Genomic DNA, 13,234 nt, shown 5'->3' on the forward strand with positions numbered 1-13,234 from the left:
AAGTTGAAATTATGTCCATTTTTTTGGTATTTCATCCTCCAAACTTTTCTGTCTAATAAATTATTCCTACACACACTCTGCACAGAATGAGAATCTTGGGCGAAGGCAGAAATGTTGGGTTTCAGCAACACCACTATGTTACCAACAAATGTTTTCTTTCCAGTAGAGTGAAAACGAGACCGTAGACATAAGAGTAAAACCTTTGATAATTTTAACGGTCCAGATACCTATCAAGCATGTATATAGTGCAATGTATCGAAGTTGTTAACGCATTCCAAGTGATGGCTTCCATATGTTCTCATGTTTTATTGTCTGTGAGTGTAAGGATAGTTGAACTGCATCCCTTTTGTATCTTCATTTTATAAACATAACGGTGTTGTACTGAAATGATTCGCTGATCAAGTTTTGTTTAGTAGCTTCTCATTGGAGATCATGCAATACTCTGTTCAGAATACGAATTTCTTGAAGTTGTAACTCACCAGTGTACTTCTGTTTTAGTTGTTACAGAATGATCTGAGCCTAATCCTGCCATTCTAAGCCAATCCATTAATTTAATGGGACCTTTCCTGGGTAAAGACCGAGTCAATTTGCAGTGGAGTGGGTATTATTATTATTATTGTTATTAATTTTGGATCATGTCATATTTATGGGAAAATCTAGCACATTCTTTGTGAACTGTACAGAGAAGAAGCCTCTGAAAAATGTAGCTCTCAAAAAAACATTTACAATGTTGATATGCTGTATCTCTTTCCAAACTTCTTATATTCCTTATTTTTCTTCATCACGTGTTTGGTAATGAAGGAATGTTCTGTTGTGTGCTTGAACATACTATTTATTTTTAATATTTGGATTTTTTTACAATAAATATTTATAAACGTTTCATTTCTATGGTTATTTTTACAAATGTACACTTTTAAAATATGTGTTGGCATACTGATGATACCGAGCCATTCCTAAAACACTGTGTAATCAGCCTTGGCTTTTTGTTGGTTTTCATATCAGTTGACAAAAAATTTCCCCAAACCTATGTACTATTAATGTGGTGTACAATCAAGTATTAATGCGTGGGGGGGGTTTTGTTGGTCTTTAACCTTTTTTTAATGTTAATCGTTTTAGGTTGGCATTTGTATTAAAAGAACAAAACAAAACAGTTCTGTGGCTTCATTTCTGGGACAACATTTTTCAGATCGCAGACTTCAAACGAATTGTACTTTAAGCACTGACCAAAGTGTAGAGTGTAAAAACAGAGACCAGCGTCACCCAAGTGGAGCTCTGTCCCTCTGGGGTGTGTGTGTGTCCCGGTTACCTCTGCAGTGGCATCCTGGCTCCTGCGCGGTCAGCGTGCGGCTCTGGGGTCACTAACACTGGGGATGTTGGTCACTAACAGTCTGGGCATTGGCGACAGTTTTCAGCGGGGCCACCCCGAGGGGCTGCCGCTCCCCGCCACCCCGAGGGGTTGTTGTTTCGCAGGATGCAAGTGTTCTTTTGAAGAATCACCCCCCCCAGCCACAATGAGCCCCAGTCACAGTGACACTTCTTGTAAGGTTCCTAGGAGGATTTAGAGCATTTTATGCCTTTTTCTTTTCTTTTCTTTTCTTTTTTTTTTTTTTTTTTTTTTTTTTTTTTTTTTTTTGAGAGAGAGAGAGAGAGAGAGAGAGCGAGCAAATTCTGTCGTCAGCTAAAGTAATCTGAAAGTGAGCATTCTTTGCCTCGCATATTCTCCTAATCGGTGTTAACGCGTTACAGGGTTCCGAAGCTCTCGAACCTGCCCAGAGTTTTCCTCGCATGACAAACACAGCTCCCAGCTTTGCTGTTTGGAGGGCTGGAGCAGCCTCGGGCACAGCGCGGCCCGAACCCGGCGGGCGCCTTGCGCATGCGCTGCCTTGAATCCTTTTAAGAAAGGAAAACTTGAAAGAAGTTGCCTAACACAGAGAGATGACAAAAAGTTGGCTTTGGCTGCCAGGAATATTGTCAATAAAGAATACATTTGACTACATGAAGGGAGAGAGAGAAAGAAAGAAAGAAAATAATTTAAGAAATAACAGAATTCAAGAAAAAGGAAAGAAGGGAAACATTTTACTGGTCTGTAAAAGACAAAAACTGGCCCATAAAGGAAAGGAGGGCTAACAGTACATGCTAATTAAAGAATACAATTCTATGGTCTATAATGATTGAGCGAAGACATGTACTTATTACACTTGACTGTCAACAAGGGAAGGAATGTCCCCTCAGACAACATGGTGAGAGACGTGTGGGCATTATTAGTGGCCCTTTTATAGACATTGCCTTTTCTTTCTCAACGCTGACAAACCATTTTGGAGGGAACCATCCCCTGTTGCTTCCTATCATCGATCCCCATGCAAGGCCCTGCATTGTGCAAGTGCATTAATTAAAGACCATTCATTTAACAAAAGCACATTGTATGTTCAGGAAAGGAAGATTAGAAATATGAATCAGTAACCGAGGCTCGTTTCCGCCGCCTTACCGGGAGAAGCAGAGGGGAAGGAGGTGCAGCGTGCAGTTAAACACCCCGCACCTCCCGGACGGAGCGGAGCTCAGCCCCGGTTAGGCTTTTTGGGAGAGAAACCCTGAAATTGATTACAATTGAAAACAACAAAAAAAGGTTGTCAAGTGTCTCTGTGGGTGCCGGATTGCTCGACCCTGCTCGGCGCCTCGCCAGCCGCCTGCCCCATGGAGCCGCCCAGCCCAGCCCGGCCCGGATCGGTCCGGCGCCCCATCCCGGGGTCGGGCCCCTCCACCCGGGCGCGACCGCGTCCAGAGCTGGTGTGCGTGTGTACACACATCCCCACAAACATTTGTTATGTCAACGGGTTTTTTCCAGCTGCACGTAGAGGCAGACACACGGACCTGCGCCCACCCCTCTCGATCCCTCCGCTGCCCAGATTTTTCCAGTCCGAAGGAAAAACCATCTGGTCCCCCAAAGCCGGTCGCGACACGAGCGTGTCTTGTCGTGAGAAGGTAGAAGGAAAACACAGGGAGAAAGAGGTTATGAGGCAGTGGGGGAAGGACAGAAGACGGATTCCCAGTATCACCCACATGACTTGCTAAGCGGCTCCAGCTTCTCTAAAACCTCTGGGCCATATGTTGGTTTATTTACACCCTTTGTCTTTTCGTGTGTCGCCTACTGAAATAATATTCCTGGGATAGAAATGAAAGTAAGCTAGAGTAAACAAACAAGGGGAGCGCCTGCTTAAGAGATATGTAACATTTCTGAGATCCCAGCAGAGTATGTCGTTCCCATGGTTATAATGGGGCCAGGATAGCAATTAGAGATTTTAGTTAAAACCCCTAGATTTTTAATGCCGAATGACACATTGACTCCATTTTCTTCTAGATTATTTAGAGCTTTTGCAGAATTGCGTTATGAGAGGAGAAAGAGTCACCACAAAACCAACTCTTTAACAGTTGAAAGAAAAAAAAGACACAGCAGATTAAGGTGTTCCTAATGATGACAACAGCTCAGAGAAACCTCCACGACTTCCCGTGAGGCTGACTTTATTCACAACTTCTTCTACATTAGGATCCATCCCGCTCTGAGGCCAGAACTACGTTGGCTCGTCTGCATCAGGCGCCGAGATCCCGCGGGGCTGCAAAGGGTGCGGGCACCAACTGCGCGTTTTGAAATCCGCGCATCAACTTCGTTTTCTTCTTCATCCGAGGCAGCCAGCCCCATGGCCAGGCTGGAGCACACCGGGCTACGAGGAAACCTTTTTCTTAAAATAAGTAGGACGCTCTAACAAATCGGCAGATTTTTAGTTGTTTAGAGGTTTTTTTCTTTCCTCCCATGTCAAAGTTACCGACAGAATCGGCTCGATACTGTCGTAAAACCTGTCTTCCTGTCATTGCGGCTGTACCTGGACTGGGGAAGCCACCCCGGGGTGCCGGGTTGAGCCCTCGGTGGCAGGAGCCAGGGTGAGCCTTGAGTGGCTGCGCCGCCCTCCCAAGCTGGGGGAATCCCCTGAGAGCGCCTTGCCAGCGCCCAGCAGCCCCCTCTTGTCCCGTGTCCCCCTCCCGCCTCGCTGCTGCCCCTGAGGATGCCTGCTACAGGACGCCCTGAAAGTCAGACAAAAGCGCGGACACCACCATTTCCACCCAACCCCCCCCCTCAACTGTTTCGGGAAGACACACAAAAAATTAGTCTCCAACTTTTGCCACTATAGTCACTGTTGGTTTAAATTATCCTCTGCCCTGGATGCGGGCAATAGTGAAGCAATGGGAGCTCCTTGCTTCACCGTCTGCTCCTGCCAGCGGCCAGGAAACAGGATGCATCTGAACTTGGGTAAAACTGGGCTGCCCTCCTGCAGCCCTCCCTCTTCCCTCGTTCCGGGGAGTCCAGGAGTAGGGAGCCAAAGGGAGGTTTCAAGGGGGAAGGTTTTGTTATCCCTACCTGAGGACAGATTAATCCTCGCATATACTTGATAAAAATGAAGATTTTGCTGGGAGGAGGAGGAAAAAAAAATGGGTAGGAAGAGAAAGGAGTCACCGGATTGTTATTGTCTAAAAAACAGGCCACCTTTAAAAACCTGTTGTAGAAATACAGAGACTCTTTTAAGTGTGAAATATCATTTCATTGTAAATAGTCAAAAAAGAGTCGGTAATCCAACTTCCGGAAACTGTTCTGAATTATTTCAGCAGACTCTTTTAAAAGAGGATTAGCAGGGCTTTAGGGGCAAAATCCTTCTGTTTTATTCAATCTCTGATTTTATGTTATAATTACTAGATGTAAAGACTCGCGAATTAGTATGCAGGCGTCGTTCAGACATTATGCAGGTGCTATTCTAATCATTCAGCTTTTTAATTAAGGAACGAGGTAAGAAAACAGAATCATAAAAACACTTTTGTGAGAGCTGAGAAAATCGTGAGCGACTGCATGAATAAAGCCTTTATACCTTATCCTGACAGGTCAGACACCAATTGCCTGACTTACGACCTTTTCTTGCTGAAACAATGGTTAACAGCTTTCTCACCTTGTTCCCATTATAGCCTTTATTCTCGTTGAGAATTTATGGAAATGGCCCTAAAATGCTTACACTAAAGAGGGATGCAAAAAGGTATTGCAATTTTAATTGGTGCGTGTCCCGTACTAAGATACTTTAATTCAGATCTTTCGGGAATTGAAGGACTCAGCTCGGCACGAGGATTTGGGTAGATCGAAACGGTTTGAAGCATAAAATTCTCCTTCAGGAGAGGAGGGGACACAAACAAACAAAAAAAGCCACCCAAAGTTGCCGGAATGCCCGGGCAGCCGCCGCGGCTGGGACGGCGCCGGGTCCCCCCTTTGTTCAGCGCATCAGAAGGCATCGTGTTCCTTGATCCCGCGATGCAAACTTAAAGCCTTTGTGGGGCTTTGTTATTATTATTTAATTTCTTTCCCTCGCCTTCCTCCTCTCCCCTCCTCTGCACCCTCCCCACGCCTGGCACGACTGCATCACGTGTATTAACATATGAATGAAACAACCAGAGCCAATGCACTTAAGGTAATACCTATGCTCCGTTCTCGCCTGATTATCTTTTTATAGAAAGTTACATTAACTAATGACATTTACATAAATATGAATAATTAGTAAGGTAAGTAATTCTGCTGCGACGGGGGAAGGCGGAGTAGAGAAGAGCCTGAGACCTGAGCCCAATTTTCGTCTCCGCAGACCTGGGCGCTGCTTCGCCCTGGCACCGGACAGGAGGCACGGAGTCTTCCTCAGGGAGGAGGGGAACTGTCACATTTATATTGTTTTCTCCTTTTTTTTTTTTTTTTTCCATAATGCGAAATTTTTCTCTTGTGTCCCTCTTTTATCTTCCCTCCAGACCTCCAGTTCTGAGCAGAGTTCAGTGGTTGTAAATGATAGGTTCCCAAAAGCATCAATCCGCGCTCCTCTAGTACTTGGCCGAGAACAATGCAAGTATTAGGATATCAGCAGCACTCGAAATGATCACGCGTTAAATTATTTTGCTTTCACGGATGAGGGGGCTTTTTTCCAATGTAAATCAAGCGCTTTAGTTATTAAGTCTGAACACTAATCTCCAACAACCTTTACATAATGTGGCAGAATGTGCCACACCACTTCGCACCTGCACTCTGAATAGAGCCGCCTTTTCAATGTAAGACACGCTTGTTGCCCCTGGGCTCCAAAGGAGTTGTGTGAATAAGTCAAGCTTTTTGAATACCCCTACTCGCTTTCTCTTCCTCCTTTGATCACAGAAAATGTCTTCTAATTTGTCCTTTTTCATTGTAACAACGTTTTCAAGTCTCTTTTTATTTTCCAAACCACATATTTATAAAGAACATAAATCGCACCAGAAAACAAAAGTTCTCTCCTCGCCAACTGGCCGAGTAGCCTATGACCACTTTGTTATTCACAAGGAGAGGGGGAAAACAAGGTTCTCGCAAAGACTGTTGCTTCTCGAGTTTGTCCTAAACAAACGTTTAACTTTGGGACGGGACGACGGGAAAGAAACATGTTTGTTCCCCTCAAAAATAAGGGCAGATCCATTTGCCTTGGGGATCCGCCCGCTGCTCCCTCCAGGCTGGTGGCCAGCTGCATTTCAACCCTCTACCGGCGATAAATGGCTAGGAGGAGGGTAGAAGACAGGAGGGACCGATGTCTCTCCTTGACCACTGGAGTGACTGAAGTCTCCGCCAACTTCCTGAGCCCACCAGACAGGTCGGGGCGAAGCCAGCTGTAGCGAGCGGGTTTGCACGCATTAATTCTTAGCTGAGCTGCCTACTTTAACGACCTTCGAGGATAATGAACTCTAATTTATAAATCCGAGCAAGACGTCAAAGTTAATAGCGAGAGGAACTGCTAAAAAACCCACGCAGGCTCCTTTCTCCCCCAGCCCGCCCGCTCCCCGACACTATTTTTCTTCCGAGTAGTCGGGCAGCGGCTGCACCGGCGCCGAGCGCTCGGTGCCCGGCCCGGCGGCTCCAGGCTGTCCTGCCCGCTCTGCAGCCCCGAATCAGCTGCGGGGACAGAGGCGAGAGCCCAGCAGGGTTTCCACCCCCTGCTTCCACCTCAGCCCCGTCTCAGACATCTCCGAGGTGCTTTGCCCCAGTGTCTGCTACGGAGCAGTAGGTTAATGGCATTTTAGTGAAGTTGGTCTCTCTGCAGGCTAAGCCCAACCGAGGAGTTTCTCACTCCTCCTCACAGACGGGTTTCCGGACGACACTTTAACATCCCTATTCATTAGTACGTTAATCAAGGCTGTAATCCCAGCGAAGAGGTGCCCATGCATTCCTGCTGCAGCTAAAGCCGCCTCTCGAGCCTGCACCTATGTGAAGCACCGCGCAGCGCCCGCTCCCCCCTCCGACGGGTGCTTCCACCGAGAGGCTGTTTCCTTACATTACCGTAGGCTCCGCGTAAGAAAACCAACAAACCCTTCTAATACAGTTTAAAACACTTTGATGTCTTGCCAAGAAACACACTTCCTTCAAGAGACAAGTCAACATTTGTTTTTCACATTAAATGGCATTTAGTTGCCACTGAAAAAATGATGCTGAAGGACCACTTTTTAATTCGATGTATAACAACCGCGGGGGTCTAAGAGAAAATAACGACGAAAGCTATAGACACAAATAACTAAATTACCAAAACGTTAGTATATCTCCTAGGTTCATTAATATGTAACAGACTCCCCAGTTAATCTCCAAAAGCCAGTGTTCCCCCTCTAAAATAGCACTCTGGGACGAATTGTACAGGAGATCAATCACTGCTAATGCAGTAAGGTTTACTGCAAGGGGGGAAAAAGCTATTTACACCTTCAAATAGAAGCTTTTGAGATTTAAGAGTAAGGGTCATACATCACCAAGAATAAATGATTATGAATTGGTAAACGCGCCCTCCAGCCATTAGCTATGCGACGCGATTTATCATTTCTGGGTGTTTTTCTTTTTAAAATCATCTGGCTATTTGAAAAGAAAAGCATGACGGAGAAAAAAAACACCGCGGGAAAGTTTGTTTTTGCATATACTATAAGTCATCAAAACATGGCTATTCAGAAATAAACGGGGTCACTTATGAACTGCTTAACGAGAGACAATAAAGCCCTTTCATTGTACACTTTTATGACTCAGGGATCGGTGGGCTTCTCCCAGCTCAGCCTCCGGCCGTCTCTGCCTTTTTTCCTCTTTTCGTTGCAAGTTACAAACCCAGGAGTGTTGTAAGAAATCATTTACGCCCTAAAAAAAAGGGTTACCAGTGTCTTTCCTTCCCCTGGCATATATTTGATTTACATCACAGGGGACATTTTGTTAGTTTTTAACAATTGCCAGTCGTTATCCAAGATGGTCACGAACAGCCGTGTGGAGGACCTCTCCTGGTAGCAGATGTGGGATTGTGGGACAGGACACATCTTGTTCCTTGTCTCCATCAGAAAAAAAAAAAAAATAAAAAAATTGAGGGTTCGTTTGGGTGGAAAACCTTGCAGCCTAGATCGGTGGAAGCCGGCTTTGCCCCTCTGGCGATATCTGCATTTCTTGTGTGCGCGTCATTGAATTATCATATTATCATTGAAACTGCTTCGCAAACCCGAGTAAACCTTTTTCCACTTAGACTCTGCTCAGGGCGGTGGGAATGTTACTCATCAAATTAAATAATCTATAATAAAACACATACTTCAGAGATGGGAAAGAATGACAGTGTGCTGCCGAAGGGCTGAGGGGGGAGAGCTGACGGCCCCCCGCCCCGGTTGCTGGGGGGTCGGGGTGGCGATTCCCAAGGCCCGGCTGCTGGGGGGCCGGGGTGGCGATTCCCAAGGCCGGGCAGCACTCCCGCCGGCCGTGCCCTGCGGCCCCGGGCTTGGGGTGGGCACCAGGGTCTACCTTCACGGGAGACACAACCGACAGGGCAGGGGAGCGTCAAAAACTGGGTTCCGGGTGGGAAATCACCCTCCATCTTGTCACAATCTCTTTCACCCCATAAACAGCCCAGCGCCAGGCCAGGGGCGAGATGCTGGTGGTGGAGAGGGGAGGCCGTCGAGGGCCACCTCTCTGGAGCACCTCTCTGGACCTGGCCTTCAGAAACGTTGAAGCTGGGGACATCCTTCAGGCCTCTTGGGGAGGTCTGTTAGGGACCTCCACTCGGGAGGGCCTCCGGGGAAAATATAAAGTTCCCTAAACTCTTACATCCCGCTGCCCCGATATGTCGTGTTTCAATTGTGACAAGTGCCTGTTTTCTTAGGGTAAGAGATTTAATATGTCTGGTGAAAGGGTCTGTGGCAGTGAGGCTCACAGCAGGTAACCAGCTCTGCTAGGGGGCTTTTTAGTCCCACTTCTAACACTCCTAACATATTTGCGAGATTTGGGAATAAAGCGACTTGGTTGTAGTCTCGAGGACGAGCTGAGATTTCTGGTTTGTTTTACAGGCTCGTTACAGGCACATTTGGCCAAAGGGCACTGTTTTATTTAAAGACAAAGACACAGAGCCCATTCTGGGGAATGTGGGGCTTTTACAAAACTCTGCTCCGTGGCTTATTGTCTACTGGGCGGCTTTGGGAAAAAAGAACCCCAAACAGAAAACCCAAACCCGCGGCAGTTGCACGCGATGGGTTGCTCACCCTCTGGGTGCAAATGGCTTGTTGGAGCCACCTGAAGACATTTGTCGGGCGATGCTGTCCCCTTTCCTCTCCTGGGCGTCTCTCTGCTCTCCACGGTAAGCAGAGAAGAGCTCCTGCGCCAGCCGCGGAGAGCGGAGGGGGCGGGCGCAAGTGGTGCAGGACCCCCTCTGGGTGACATCCCCGTGCCCCTCGCCCACCAGAACAGTGGCCACCTCTCCATGGACTTCACTGGGGCATGAACAAGTGTGAGTTGTGCTGAGAAGGGGGGGGCTGTGGAAACCTTCCCCAGGTCCAGCCGCTGGGGTGTGGAGGGGACAAGCAGCGGCCGACCCTGCCCGGCTCTGCCCGTACCCCCGGCTTGCCCGCAATCTCGGGCCCCGGCCCTGCGCAGCCACCTCTGCCCGCGCCAAACAGCGCCTGCTGCCCCCCTCTCATTTCGAGACGAGGAGTGATAATAAACACGCAATTCCCCTTTGTCATAGGAGAGTGAAGGGCGGGTGAGGCTGTTCCCTGCCTCCCCGGGATCCCCACTGGAATGTCCACTACTTGGTCCACCAAGGAAGATTGAGGTGCAAGACCTTTTCCTCTGAAATCCTCTTTTCTTTAGAAGCCCGTTTTACAGCGCAGAGGAAGGAAAAAAATATTCTGAGATAATCTGGTTCTTTAGAATAAATGAGATTGTTTCCTTGAATATCTAATTTTGCAATTCCAGTTTGAAGTAGAGCCATTTCCTCTTTATTACATCATTCTGCATTTTATTTCTATGATTTTATGTTTTACTGCTGTTCCTGTGAAAGTCTATATTTTCAGCGTTATAGAAAGTCTCTGAAGATCCATAAGATTATTATTTATCTGACTTTCTGTGTCTTCGAGTGCTGTATACATTACATAATTGCCTTAAAATGTTTTCATAAATTACATTCAGAAATGTGTCATAGTAAATTACCTTTGTAATAAAATGTAAAAAATGCAAATGGCTGTTGTCTTTATTACGTTTTAAACCATTGGTTTATCTGCACTATTTCACTTGTCAGTTGCACAATATGTTGTATAAAGGGAAAGCACAGTTTGATAACAGATAGATGGAACCTCGTGTGTAATCTAGCAGGCACGTACAGTTTGGGTCATTTCCTTATCTCCCGCAGAAAAGACATTATCCCCCTCATATTTACATACTTTTCAATATTTGTCAAACAATCATAAATTATAAATTAATGAAATGTTCGACAGTCTTCAGAGATCAGACTAATGAAGACATTTACCTTTTTGGTGATTTGGATTCTCATCTTTGTAAGTTTAATGACATTTAGACTCTCACGGTTTATTAGGCTTTATTAGATTTGTCCTTCACTCCTGCTGTCATTCAGATGTCTCTGCATAAACATCACCTGCTTCAGGTACAAGAACAAATCGTTTTCCTCCAGAAAGGCTCTGGAGCAGCAGTGACACCACGCCTGGGCGCGGAAGGGCGCGGAGCGGGGCGCCGGGGGTCGCGCAGGCCGCGCAAAGCTGTCCTCGCCCGACGCCACCGGCGGATCGCCACCCCGGCCGGGCTGGCAGCCCAGTCCCTGGCCAATCCCGGCGGTCGGGAGTTGCTAAACGCCCTCCGCAGCCAAGGAACCCATCTGCCTTTGGTTACGCCGGAGCCCGGGCCCGGCCCGCAGACGGGCGCACCCACCCCGACCCCTCGAGGCCCTCCCTGTCGGGCTCCTGGGCGACACCTGAGCGTGCCGAGGACATGTGTCAGCTCTTAGTGCGCTGTTTTTTCGTTTCTTATTTTTGTGACGAGGTGTTCTTGGTGCCGCAGAGCGCTGGGCCGGTGGCGCTGCCCGGCCGGGCAAGGCAACCTGGCCCCGCTCGGCGTGGCGTAGGGAACTCGCTCTGATGGATGGTACCTGCTTCCCCAACGCGATTAGGATGCAGAAATTAGGTTGTCCCCAGGAAGGTCGGCACTCGTAGCCCTCCACCTCTGCCTGGAGAGGCACACGCTAAATCCCGTCGGCCAGACCCTGGCGCCATCTTCCTGGGAACAAAGACCCGCCGCCGCCCTGTAATCGAGTTTCCTAATTGCATTACTCCGTTCGCAAATGTCAGGAGCATGTGTTGGGGCACGCTGCCCCCCCCCTCTCCGCATGCCCCCCTCCCAGGGGACAACCCGGCGTGCCTCGACGGCCTTCTCGGCTCCGTGCCTCTCCCCGGCCCCGGGAGCGGGCAGCGGGAACGGGGGCTGCCTCACAACCTCTGCACTCCATCAAACAGAGATCGGGTCTAACTAAACCTCGCGCCACGAACCTCGAACATTATTTGCAGAGGCTTCCAAATATTTCCAAACAACGCTTTTTTAAAACACAACGGAGAGTTATTAAAGCGCTTGTTGGTAAAGTGAGCATGTGTTCTGCAATCATCAAAAATTGATATGTACCGCCAGTAAAGTAATTATGCACCATCCTGAGGATACGAGAACAGTACATTGTTAATCCACTTGCACACCCGTTGACTTGCAGCATCAGGCTGCAAATAGCTTAATTAAGTCATACACGTGGAATATAACCATATTGTTACATTGCATTATGCACACTATATCTCAATTTATTGGGACAATTAATGCTAGTGATAGACCTCGGGCGAAAAATATTAACCGCAAAGCACTAAAGTTGCATTCTGGTGACATTTGCAGAACGGGGAGTAAACATTGAAGCAAGGCACAGCCTTCGAGAACTGCGAGGACCTGCCCGTACTTAGCAGGCACTTTGGGCATTCAGAGGGAACGATATTCACTATTCTCCGTTCCCTAGCTGTGTCCTGACTTGCGAAAGCACTCGGAGGATCAAACTAGCTCATTCTTCTTTACTCCAGGGAAGTTTAAATGGGAGTTCCGGGATCGGTCCTCAGAAGATGTGAAGTCCAGATCAAGGGGCCTTTGGGCGAGAGTTTCCCTGCAGGGCTGAGAGATTGTGACATAGAAGGTCTATGATAGCAGGGCGGGCACTGAACACCGGAGTTTCATGGGCAGCCCAGAGCTGGGAGGGCATACTAGCCCTTCTATTAGCTCTCCACTCCTGAACGTGACCACACGCCGGTATTTCCCACAGAGGGGCGGCGAGGCTGCATCCGGGGGTGAGATCCTGGGCTGGCTCCGGGCCCACCGTGCCCAGAGCGTGGTAGAGCCGTCCCGGTGCTCCCGGGTCCCGACGGAATCGGGGCACAACGGGTGAAATGTCGGCAGGGTCCAGTCAGTGGCCAGGATGGGGATGCCCTATTGGTGGCCAAGATGGGCACACCCAGCCCGGCCAGTAGGTGTTCAGGTCCCGGACCCGGGCCAACCTGCCCTCTCACGCGCCCCAAACTGGGGAGCCCCCCCGCGTCGTGGTCCCCCGAGGGAGCCGGAGGGGTGAAGCTGACTCCAGTAGTGCTCAGAGCATCACGTCTCCCCGGGGGGTCTCCAAGCGCTCTGCACAGGCTTCAGAGCCGGTAATCAGCGGCTATGGGAGAGGCGGGGGAACCTGTCCCGCGCAGGGGGCAGCGGTGGGGAGGAAGCGCCGAGGGAGCAGCTCCGAGGGGCAGCGGGGCTCTGTCCTACCAGACTTTGTCCAGGTCATTTGTGTAAGCAGGCTCAGGTACGCTTCTGGCAGCATGCAGTTGGGACGCACCCCTTTATCGCCGG

This window comes from Manacus vitellinus, unplaced genomic scaffold (assembly GCF_001715985.3).
Source record: "Manacus vitellinus isolate BGI_N305 unplaced genomic scaffold, ASM171598v3 scaffold_29_pilon, whole genome shotgun sequence".
Classification (NCBI taxonomy): Eukaryota; Metazoa; Chordata; class Aves; order Passeriformes; family Pipridae; genus Manacus; species Manacus vitellinus.